At 43.0% G+C, this 12,500-nt stretch overlaps 1 protein-coding gene across 2 annotated transcripts in view; it reads right to left on the minus strand.

Moving 5' to 3' along the window:
• Positions 1 to 12,286: 12,286 nt before the first annotated feature.
• Positions 12,287 to 12,500, minus strand: part of LOC144512286 (uncharacterized) — a 21,382-nt gene continuing 21,168 nt past the window's right edge. For both annotated transcript variants that reach the window (XM_078242949.1, XM_078242948.1), the window contains exon 18: positions 12,287 to 12,500. This exon is cut by the window's right edge and continues 703 nt beyond it. The gene's annotated coding sequence lies outside the window, so the exon portion shown is untranslated.

The raw sequence follows: 12,500 nt of genomic DNA on the forward strand, positions 1-12,500 counted from the left end.
CCCAGACCCAACATCCCAGACCCAACATCTGGATGTGGGTCAGACCCAGACCCAACATCCCACACCCAACATCTGGATGTGGGTCAGACCCAGACCCAACATCCCAGACCCAACATCCCAGACCCAACATCTGGATGTGGGTCAGACCCAGACCCAACATCCCACACCCAACATCTGGATGTGGGTCAGACCCAGACCCAACATCCCAGACCCAACATCCCAGACCCAACATCTGGATGTTGGGTCAGACCCAGACCCAACATCCCAGACCCAACATCCCAGACCCAACATCCCAGACCCAACATCCCACACCCAACATCTGGATGTGGGTCAGACCCAGACAACATCCCAGACCCAACATCTGGATGTTGGGTCAGACCCAGACATCCCAGACCCAACATCCCAGACCCAACATCCCAGACCCAACATCTGGATGTGGGTCAGACCCAGACCCAACATCCCACACCCAACATCTGGATGTGGGTCAGACCCAGACCCAACATCCCAGACCCAACATCCTGCAGACCCAACATCTGGATGTTGGGTCAGACACTAGACCCAACATCCCAGACCCAACATCCCAGACCCAACATCTGGATGTGGGTCAGACCCAGACCCAACATCCCACACCCAACATCTGGATGTGGGTCAGACCCAGACCCAACATCCCAGACCCAACATCTGGATGTGGGTCAGAACCAGACCCAACATCCCACACCCAACATCCCAGACCCAACATCCCAGACCCAACATCTGGATGTTGGGTCAGAACCAGACCCAACATCCCAGACCCAACATCTGGATGTTGGGTCAGAACCAGACCCAACATCCCAGACCCAACATCTGGATGTGGGTCTGGCTGGTCAGGCTAGCTCACACATCTATTGTGTCCATAGTGTATGTGTAGTCCCTGAACACACCCATTCTACCCATGATGTGTCATTTGAACACATCTTCTTACGGCCTTTGGGGGAGAAGTTGATAAAACAAAGGCTGAAAAGGAGAAATGGCATTAATGTTGATAATGTCTAATTGGGTTTAGACAAGAAAGTTGTTTTGATATGAATGTTAATAAGAGTGTTTGGTGTTAATGATACATGCCTCATTTTGAAGGGGAGATGTCATATACGGTTCAGAGTCAAGAAGACTAAATGATAAACTGCCTCCTTCGTTATCATTTTACAAAGGCTTCAAATACAGCAACAAAAACGTCAAAAAAGGGACATGCGTCGCAAAAAAACCTAATGAAATGAGGTATAAAGAAACAAAGATGGGGAAAATGGAAAAAACAACAAAACTCAGAAAAAAGCGACAAAAACGTCTATACATAGCATATATATATATATATATATATATATATATATATATATATACATGCTAATGTCCTGTAGACTACATGTGTCTCTGTCTTTAGTTGTCTGTATGTATATACATATATATATATATATATATATATATATATATATACATATATATATGTATATAAATATATATATATATGTATATATATATACATATATATATATATATATGTATATATATCAACATCTGGGGGGGGGGGATTGTGTGTTATTAGATGTTCATTGAAGCATGAGATAATGTATAACTATGTTTGTATGTAGGTTAACTGTATGTTTATTGTGTGTTTATGCGCGTTGTGTCACCAAATCTTATCTTATCTTATCCATGTGGCCTCTGTGTAACCCACTGTCTGCTTTTTTCTCATACATAAGCGCTGAGGGGATAGCAGTAGTGTAGTCTAATGTAATGTCACGTAGACTACACCAGTAAGGGGAAGGGAAAGAAACCGAGGCCATAAATAATGCTGACAGAGTTCTGTTTCAGCTGGTAGAAAGTTTCATTTTGATGATATGACAACCAATGAGACTGCACGTCTCATAGTGTGGTGTGTGTGTGTGTGTGTGTGTGTGTGTGTGTGTGTGTGTGTGTGTGTAGGTGTGTAGGTGTGTCTGTGTGTGTGTGTGTGTGTGTGTGTGTGTGTGTGTGTGTGTGTATGTGTGTGTGTAGGTGTGTGTGTGTGTGTGTGTGTGTGTGTGTGTGTGTGTGTGTGTGTGTGTGTGTGTGTGTGTAGTGTGTGTAGGTGTGTGTGTGTGTGTGTGTGTGTGTGTGTGTGTGTGTGTGTGTGTGTGTGTGTGTGTGTGTGTGTGTGTGTGTGTGTGTGTGTGTGTGTGTGTGTGTGTGTGTAGGTGTGTGTGTGTGTGTGTGTGTGTGTGTATGTGTGTGTGTAGGTGTGTGTATGTGTGTGTGTGAACTGGTTGAAATGTGTGAGACTTGAGAGCCCTGCATTAAGGTTTATTCAAATGTATCACTTTGTCCAAGTGGTCGGTAATCGTTGCAGCCTCTCTCCTCCATATTCTTGGTTCATGTTCTGGAGTTATTAAGCTGTATGTGCACAGATTTCTACATCAATATTTTTCTGCTTCTACTTAAAACTAATAAAAAATTGTCATCACATCTCAATTATCAAAACTGGTCTGTTTTGATAATCTGAGTATTTTTAACGCAAAAAATGTTCTATAAGTTGACAATGTTCTTTTGATATCTTTTGGATCTTTGTAGGGACAAAAGATGGAGACACCTCCAGAGGTCGTCTTAAGAACTTTAGAAAATTTAGCAGAAAATGACTTTGAAAAATGTAAGTGGTACCTGCAGCAGAATGGGGCCCTTGAAGACTTCCCAGCAATCCCAAAGAGCAAACTGGAGAAGGTAGACTCAGGGAGACCAGGGCCAGTCAGGTGTAGAGTCTCAGGTAGACCCGGGACAGTCAGGTGTAGAGTCTCAGGTAGACCCGGGACAGTCAGGTGGAGAGTCTCAGGGAGACCAGAGACCATCAGGTGGAGAGTCTCAGGGAGACCAGAGACCATCAGGTGTAGAGTCTCAGGTAAGTGTGTTGATCTCAGTTCATATTTTTGGAGGTGTGTGTCTGTCAGGGTGAGCAGATGATCTTCACCAGTGGCTCACTCATTTACATTATGATCAGCTAATGTAACACGTGTAAAGTATTGTATTTCTTTTATTTGGGGACATTTTTATCAAAATAAGTCATTATGTTTTAAGGTATTTTTGTAGCTTGATTATAAACAACTTAAAAATAAATAAATGGTTTTAAAGAAGAATATTTTGGTCAATATAGTCATCTTTTTCATTGAATCAAGAGACACTGAAAAGGATAATGGTACAGTCTCCATGCTACACTAGTGGTAGTATTAAGGATAATGGTACAGTCTCCATGCTACACTAGTGGTAGTATTAAGGATAATGGTACAGTCTCCATGCTACACTAGTGGTAGTATTAAGGATAATGGTACAGTCTCAATGCTACACTAGTGGTAGTATTAAGGCTTTCCTCTGCGTACACATGTCCTCTAACAGTATAATTGTGGCTGTATTATTTGTGTCCCCTTCAAAAATTGCTTTTCAGAAATTTTATGTTTATCGTCCCCCCAACTGTTAGATCAGATTTATGCCCGTGGATCAGAGGTGGGCCGTCAGGGCCAGCAGGGCCTTCTCTGCTGGCCAAGAGATTGTCAGATATGACAGAATGTGGGGAGGCCTGTTGATCGCTGATTGGGTTTTTGAGGCTTTAAAAAAAAAAAAGATTGCTTTTTTAAAGTCTACAAAAGATGAAAAGATTTTTCCTTTGTTCTGATTTCATTTTTTGTCACTGAGGGTGTGGAGAGTAAAGATGGAGTCTGAAGTTCCATATTTTGGGAGAAATCCAATTTGACTATTGCTCAGGATATTGTGTTCACTAATGAATTGTAAGATTCTGCTATTAATAACACTGCAGAATAGTTTTACCAGGTTACTGGTCACACAGACTCCTCTGTAGTTATTTGGGTCAAACTTGTCTCCACTTTTGTGGATTGGGGTTATCAGTTCTTGGTTCCAAATAGCTGGAAAATACCTGAATTTAGGATGATATTGAAAACTTTGAGGATGACTTGATGATTTGAATTTATTATCTGTGTATTTGATCATTTCATTTAAAATGGAGTCAGCACCACAGGCCTTACAGAGTTTAAGCTTTTCCATGTTGTCTGTTAGTTCTTGTTCTGTAATCAGGGTGTCAATCACCCGGCAAAAATCCTTGATTATGTGGCACGTTTTCTTTAAAAATGCGATGGAATATGCGGGATATTTATGCGATGTTATGCAAGGAAAGGTGGTGGGCTGGCCACTCTCTTCAAAGACGAGTACAGATGCAGATTATTACCTGCATCCTGTTATAATAGTTTCGAGCTTCAGCTGTTTGTGGCTGATCTGGATTCTCCTGTGTTGTGTGCAGTTATTTATCGCCCACCAAAACTCAACAAGGATTTTATGAGCTAGTTTTCAGAGTTTTTAGCTGATGTTGTTCCTAAATATGACAAGCTCCTGGTTTGTGGGGACTTAAATATCCATGTGTGTTGCCCCTCTAACTCACTTGCTCATGATTTTAAAACTCTTTTGAACTCATTTGGCCTTAATCAATGTGTGGAAGGGCCGACACATCATCTTGGCCACACCCTGGATCTCATCATCTCATATGGGCTTTCAGTTTCACTCAGTGAAATAACAGAAACTGGTATTTCAGATCACTTCCCCATCAGGTTTTCCGCCACCTGCTAGTAGGCCTATATCCTCAGCTTCTAGGCGCCGCTGCATCACCTCCTCTACAGCTGGAGAGTTTGCTTCTGTGTTTGTGGGCTCACAGTTTTATGCAAAGAATGGTCTGGTATCTCCCTCTTCCCCAGATAACATTCTCTCTGTGTTCCACTCCACATGCACTGACATTTTAAACTCTATTGCCCCTGTTTGGACTTAAACTATTAAACCTAAGGCGGACCCTTGGCTAAATGACACCACAAGGGGCCCTTAGGCAACACTGCAGAAAAAGCTGAACGAAGGTGGAAGAAGGACAATTTGCATGTATCTCTGGGTTTATTAAGGGACAGTCTAGCAGCATACCAGAAGGCTGTGAAGGTGGTGAAGATGCAGCATCTCTCATCTGTCATAGCTAGCAGTTGTCATGAACCTAGAGTGTTATTCAATGTGATAAACTCTGTTGTGAATCCATGCACCTCTGCTCCGACAGATGTTTCAAACAGTACCTGTGAGAATTTTCTCTGTTATTTTATTGACAAAGTTGCATCTGTCAGGCAAAACGCCAGTGCTAATCTCAATGTGTTTGTACCTGCTGCTCCTGTGCACTCTGCTGTGTTTTGGGAATTTAAGCCAGTTTCTCTGACATTGCTAACGGAGGTAGTGCAACACATGAAACCGACCAGCTGTCCTTTAGACATTGTTCCTGCCAGGATAGTGAAGGAGGCTTTTAATAGCACCATTGGGTCAAGTCTTCTTACTTTTTTTAATTCCTGTCTTAGTTCAGGTTCTGTCCCAGCTGCTTTTAAACATGCTGTGGTCAGGCCCCTACTTAACAAGCCTCAGCTTGACCCCATATCTGCCTTTTCTGTCAAAGATTTTGAAAAAGTTGTTTTTATACAGTTACAAGCCTTTTTGCAACTGAACTGTGTGTTTGAACAATTTCAATCTGGTTTTAGATCACGTCACAGCACTGAGTCTGCACTGCTTGACTGTGGATGTCTTAGTGCTGTTGGACCTCACAGCGGCGTTTGATACAGTGGATCATGCAGTCCTCTCTCGCCTTGATCAGTGTGCAGGCATCCAAGGCTCAGTACTTACATGGTTAGATCCTATTTGACAAATAGAAGCTTCTCTGTCATGATTGGTGACTTCTCGTCAGCTGCTCCTCTCTCCTGTGGGGTACCCCAGGGTTATATTCTTGGCCCCATCCTGTTTTCCTTATATATGTTGCCTTTAGGGGCTATTATAGGAAAACATAACCTGTCTTTTCATTGTTATGCAGACTCCCCTTTTTATAGACTCCCTACTTAGCTGTATTAATGATATTAAGTTGTGGCTTTCACAAAACTTTCTTCATTTGAATGATGAGTGTATCGTCTTTAGTACTTCAGGTAGGCTGGATTACTGTAATGCTCTCTCTGTTGGTCTGACCCAGACCTCCATCTCACGCCTTCAACTGGTACAACATGCTGCTGCTCGCTTTCTAACAAATACATCTAGACGCTCACACATCCCCCCGTTCTCTACGCCCTCCATCAGCTCCCTGGGCGTTATAGAATACATTTTAAGATCTTATTGTTTGTTTTCAAGGCCTTAAACGGCCTGGCCCCGGAGCATCTGTCCGAGATCTTAACGCTGCAGGAGCACAACCGGTCCTCGCGGTCCTCAAATCAGCTGGTTTTAGTCCCGAGGTCAAAGTACGAACGGTGATCTGCCGCGAGACGCTGGAACAAGTGACCCCTGATAATCAGACGACTACAGATGGAGCACTTTTTAGGTCTAAACTCAAAACGTATCTGTTTAGAAAGGCTTTTAATACGTAGTAGTGGTGTGACAGCTTCCCTCTCCTGTTTATATGTAACCTTTACTGATTTTACTGTTTCTATGTGTCATTCTTTCTATTGTATATGTTATATGATGTGTGTTGTAGTCTTGGTTTCTGATGTGAAGCACTTTGGATACCTGCTGGTTACTGTAAAGTGCTGTTTAAACACATGCTGATTGATTGATTCTTCTTCTTCTTCTCTTCTTCTCTTCTTCTTCTCTTCTTCTCTTCTTCTTCTCTTCTGCAGTGCTGATGTGAAGTCAATGAGAAGATGACGTAGCATTAGGAGGGACTACGGTAGAGAGTAGTAGGGAGGGAGGTTGGTCGGGGGGGTGGATGGTCAAACACAGGACTTCCACCAGGAGAGGGTGTCCCACGTGTCGTGTTTCCTAAACCCACCCTCGACCTTTTCCTGAGATCATTTAACTGTGTTCTGTGATCATTTGTTTTGTTCTGCCTCTTCCGTAACAAGGGCCTCAGAGGACAGACGATGCTCGTCAGATTGTTCCTCTAGATGAGTAATCAGTCTACAAATATCTTGGCTTCTTCTTAGAAGAAAGTTTGTCCTTTAAGCAGCATATAGAGTCCAACAGAAAAACTTAGAGTGACGTTGGGTTTCTATTATAGAAACAAAGGCTGTTTCTCTTTTAGTGCGAGAAAAACACTTATACAAGCAACATGTCTGTCAATGCTGGATTATGGTGATATTTTATACATGCATGCAAATCAATCTCTGAAAATGCTGGACTCAGTACACCATGCAGGCAGCACTAACATCTGTAACTAATTCCAGTTTTCGTACTCATCACTGTAGCTTGTACGAGAGCGTTGGTCGGCCTTCTTTGCATAATCGCAGGTTGGAGCATTGGTATATTTTTCTCTTTCAGGCCATACTGTGTAAACTGCCTCCTTATTTATGTTCTCTCCTGACTCCTAAAGTCACTACCGGGAAATGTAATCTTCCATCATGTCTGACATTCCCAGAACGCAAACTGTTTTCGGTGAAAGTGCCTTTATATTTGTTGCTCCTTCATCCTGGTATAAACTGCAGAAACATCTTAAATTAGACTACCTGCCAACATTGATACAGTTTAAAATTAGGATGAAGGATTACTTGAGTACTATATGCACATATGCTGCTGCTGATTATGTGGAGATGATGTTCATTTGCCGACCTTTTTTACTGTTTTATGTTGTTGTTTTTGCTGTATATTTTAAATATGGAACTTTTTGTACTGCTGACTTGAAAAAGAGATTCTGAATCTCAATGGGATTTCTCCTGGTTAAATAAAGGTTAAATAAAAAATAAAAAAAAAAAAAAAACTGAATTCTGTGAGATCAGGTTGAAGGAAACAGTCGACCAGAAGCCAGTTAATGTGATAATGTCTTCTGCATGTTTGTGTATCTCTGTTACGGTACGGTACCACACAGCGAAACACCTCGCGATTTTCGGCCAGCGGAATTTTGCCTCGGGGGGCGCGGTCGCGAAAACAACACGCAAGACCGCAACAGAACAGCGGCTAGCGGTTGACCTGTCGGCTAGCTGAATCATTTTGAGTGTTTAAACTACCTACAGTGGTCTATTTGGTGGTGTGTTTGCCCTGTGACATATAAACAACAATCCGTGTTGCTACAAGCGTCAATGTTCGCCAACAAAACATGAAATCAAACAAATAGCTGCCTGGCTAGCTGCCTGGCTAGCTGCCTGGCTAGCTGCCTGGCTAGCTGCCTCCCTAGCTGCCTGGCTAGCTGCCTCCCTAGCTGCCTGGCTAGCTGCCTGCCTAGCTGCCTGGCTAGCTGCCTGGCTAGCTGCCTGGCTAGCTGCCTGGCTAGCTGCCTGGCTAGGCTACAATGAAATCCAATGTCCGAACATGCTAGCGATTAGCCTGTCGGCTAGCTGAAAAGTTAGTGTTTAAACTAACATCTACAGTGGTCTGTTTAGTGGTGAATGTGCCCTGACTGAGTTGGTGTGTCGTATAAATCACAATTCATGTTGATACAAGTACCGATGTTCATGTAGAAACATTTTAATCACATACTAATGTTCATGATACAGCGCTGATGACCTCCGCCATCTTGGTCGCACTGTTTTTGTAAGTCCCGCCTCCAAACACAAACACACGGACCTGATTGGTTCTCGAGTGATATAAAGTTTTCGTTCCCCTCGGCGAGTCGCTCTCATCTCGCCCAATCAGGGCGGATATCGTCTCCATTCAGCGAAGGGAAATATTGCTGTGTGGAAGCTGCCGTTAGACGTTATATTGTTGTTGTTATCTGTGCAGTCACCCAAACCCACGTACTGTTTAACTTTGCCCACTGAAACCTTTGGAGAGTATAAAACACATATATTTCACATATATTGTTATAACTCAAAGAAGGTTTTCCAGTCTATTCTAATTGCTCCTGTTGGCTAGCAATGTGCACATTAAGAGTTGAATGAGACACTATACTGTGATGTGATGTTTGTGTATGTCTGGTAGAAAATGAGATCGCTCTTAAGACAATACCGTCTTGTATTGCTGAGGAGCAGAGGTGCAGATAGAAGGAAACAGTCGGCCAGAAGCCAATTAATGTGATATTATCTTCTGCAGACAAAATAAATCTTAGAAAACCATCAGCTGAGGCTGTCTGTCTTCACACCCTGATCACATTTGTTACACTAGATGGGAGAAAGTCCCACACATTGGACCTTCAATGCTGACAGGCAGTTCCTAAAGTATAATGACTCCTCTCCAAAGTCCGGTTAGCAGAGAATATGCAATAGTTGCTGATGCTGCAACTTCTCAGAGGTTCAGTATGTCAGAGATCAGTCTGCTTAGTGGTGGTATATTCCTCGAGGGAGCGGACATTACCAAGAATAAATGTTCATGTAAACACATCAGCAACTGTGTACGACAGGTAGTAAATCTGCCCTCAGGAACATTATTTTGGGCTTCAATCTATGGAGACATGAACTGGGAAAACATCTGGTTAATTGGAGACAAATTCTATCTTAATAAGAAAATAAAAGAGGTTTCTTATAAAATCTTACATAAAATATATCCAGCAAAAAGGAAGTTAAAGAGATTCAAACTTGATATTGAATATTGTTGTACTTTCTGTGAACTAGAAGAAGAAACAATCATTTGTTCCTTCACTGTCTGTATAGAACAGAATATTTTGGGTAGATGTTCAACATCTTATAAGACAGAACAATTCAACTTAAAGATAAAGACACACACACACACACACACACACACACACACACAGACACAGACACACACACACACACACACACACACACAGACACACACACACACACACACACACACACACACACACACACACACAGACACACACACACACACACACACACACACACACACACACACACACACACAGACACACACACACACACACACACACACACACACACAGACACACACACACACACACACACAGACACACACACACACACACACACACACACACACACACACACACACACACACACACAGACACACACACACACACACACACACACACAGAGACACACACACACACATGCGACACATCACACACACACGCACACACACACACACACACAGACACACACACGCACACACACACACACACACACACACAGACACACACACACACACACACAGAGACACACACACACACACACATGCACACGCGCACACACGCACACAGACACACACACACACACACACACACAGCACACACACAGAGACACACACACAGAGACACACGCACACATGCACACACGCGCACACACACACACACAGACACACACACACACACACACACACACACACACACACACACACACACACACACACACACACACACACACACACACACACACACACATCCTCCTTTGTTGCCTAATAAATGAAAAGCATGTTGAAATCATCAACGTCTCCCTCTTGCTGTGTCAACATCTCAGCTAGCTTTCCTCAGAGATGGTCCCAATAATGGGCTCAAAGTCAAGTCAGATTCACTAATACAACTATTTTGTAATACTGTATCCTACATTGTGGATAATTCAGCTATATATAATATGCTGAAGTATATTTCTGGAGTGTTAAAGATTAAAAGAAAAAATAACAAGAACCTTACAGAACCGAAAACCGTGACCCTAAAACCGGGAGACGAACCGAACCACCCCTAGTTCCACGCTCCACCGGGTACCTGGGTAGGTTCCACGGTGAGCGTGTCCTCCACCGGGTACCTACCCAGGTACCCGGTGGAGCGTGTCCTTCGTGTGTACCCAGGTACCCGGTGGAACCAATACAAGTACTTGGGCACCATTTTAGATGATGAATTGAACTTTGACACCAATACAGACTATATATGTAAAAGAAAACAATCAAAGACTGTTTATTTTTTAAAGGAAACTGAAGGGGTTTAATGTTAACACATCATTTCTGAAAACTTTTTATTCATCCTTTGTTGAGTCAATTTGAACCTTTGTTATGATCTGCTGGTTTGGCAATTTGAGTGTAATCAACAAAAACCGACTGGGAAAAACTGTAAACATATGTCGGAAAATAACTGGTACTGAGCTCAACAGCATTGGGTATGTGTGTGAGGCCAGAGACACACAGAGGGCAATGGCCATTTTGGCTAACATCACTCACCCACTACACTCTGAGTTCTGCCTCCTACCATCAGGAAGGAAGTATAGCTCCCGAAAACGTGCCAGGTCTAACAGATACCTGAGATCATTTGTACCATCAGCTGTTGGGTTTCTCAAAAAAATATAGGTCATCTACCATCCCTATATATATATATATAGTGCCTTGCAAAAGTATTCACCCCCCTTGGCTTTTTACCTATTTTGTTACATTGTGAAATGAGAAAAATATATACATGAAACTATTTTTTAGAAATAAAAAACAGAAAAAGTAAATGTGCATAACTATTCACCCCCCTAAAGTCAATACTTTGTAGAGCCACCTTTTGTGGCAGCTCCAAGTCTCTTTGGATAAGTCTCTATGAGCTTGTCACATCTTACTGGGATTTCTGCCCATTCCTCCTTGCAGAACTGCTCCAGCTCCTTCAAGTTGGATGGTTTGTGCTTGTGAACAGAAATCTTTAAGTCTGACCACAGATTTTCTATTGGATTGAGGTCTGGGCTTTGACTAGGCCATTCCAACACATTTACATGTTTCCCCTTAAACCACTCAAGTGTTGCTTTAGCAGTGTGTTTGGGGTCATTGTCCCGCTGGAAGGTGAACCTCTGTCCTTGCCTCAAATCACGCACAGAGTGGTACAGGTTTTGCTCAAGAATATCCCTGTATTTGGCACCATCCATCTTTCCCTCAACTCTGACCAGTTTCCCAGTCCCGGCTGCTGAAAACCATCCCCACAGCATGATGCTGCCCCCACCATGTTTCACTGTGGGGATGGTGTTCTTTGGGTGATGTAATGTGTTGGGTTTGCGCCAGACATAGCGTTTTCTTTGATGGCCGAAAAGTTCAATTTTAGTCTCATCAGACCAGAGCACCTTCCTCCATACATTTAGGGAGTCTCCCACATGCCTTTTCTCAAACTCAAAACGTGCCATTTAGTTTTTTGCTGAAAGTAATGGCTTTCTTCTGGCCACTCTGCCATGAAGCCCAACTCTATGGAGCGTACGGCTTGTTGTCGTCCTATGTACGGATACTCCAGTCTCTGCTGTGGAACTCTCCAGGGTTACCTTAGGTCTCTGTGCTGCCTCTCTGATTAATGCCCTCCTTGCCCGGTCCGTGAGTTTTGGGGGCCGGCCGTCTCTTGGCAGGTTTGCTGTTGTGCCATGTTCTTTCCATTTGGTTATGACAGATTTGATGGTGCTCCTGGTGATCATCAAAGATTTGGATATTTTTTTATAACCTAAACCTGACTTGTACTTCTCAACAACATTGTCCCTTACTTGTTTGGAGAGTTCCTTGGTCTTCGTGGCAGTGTTTGGTTAGTGGTGCCTCTTGCTTAGGTGTTGCAGCCTCTGGGGCCTTTCAAAAAAGGTGTGTATATGTAACGACAGATCATGTGACACTTAGATTGCACACAGGTGGACATCATT

Source organism: Sander vitreus, chromosome 23 (assembly GCF_031162955.1).
Source record: "Sander vitreus isolate 19-12246 chromosome 23, sanVit1, whole genome shotgun sequence".
NCBI classification, from domain to species: Eukaryota; Metazoa; Chordata; class Actinopteri; order Perciformes; family Percidae; genus Sander; species Sander vitreus.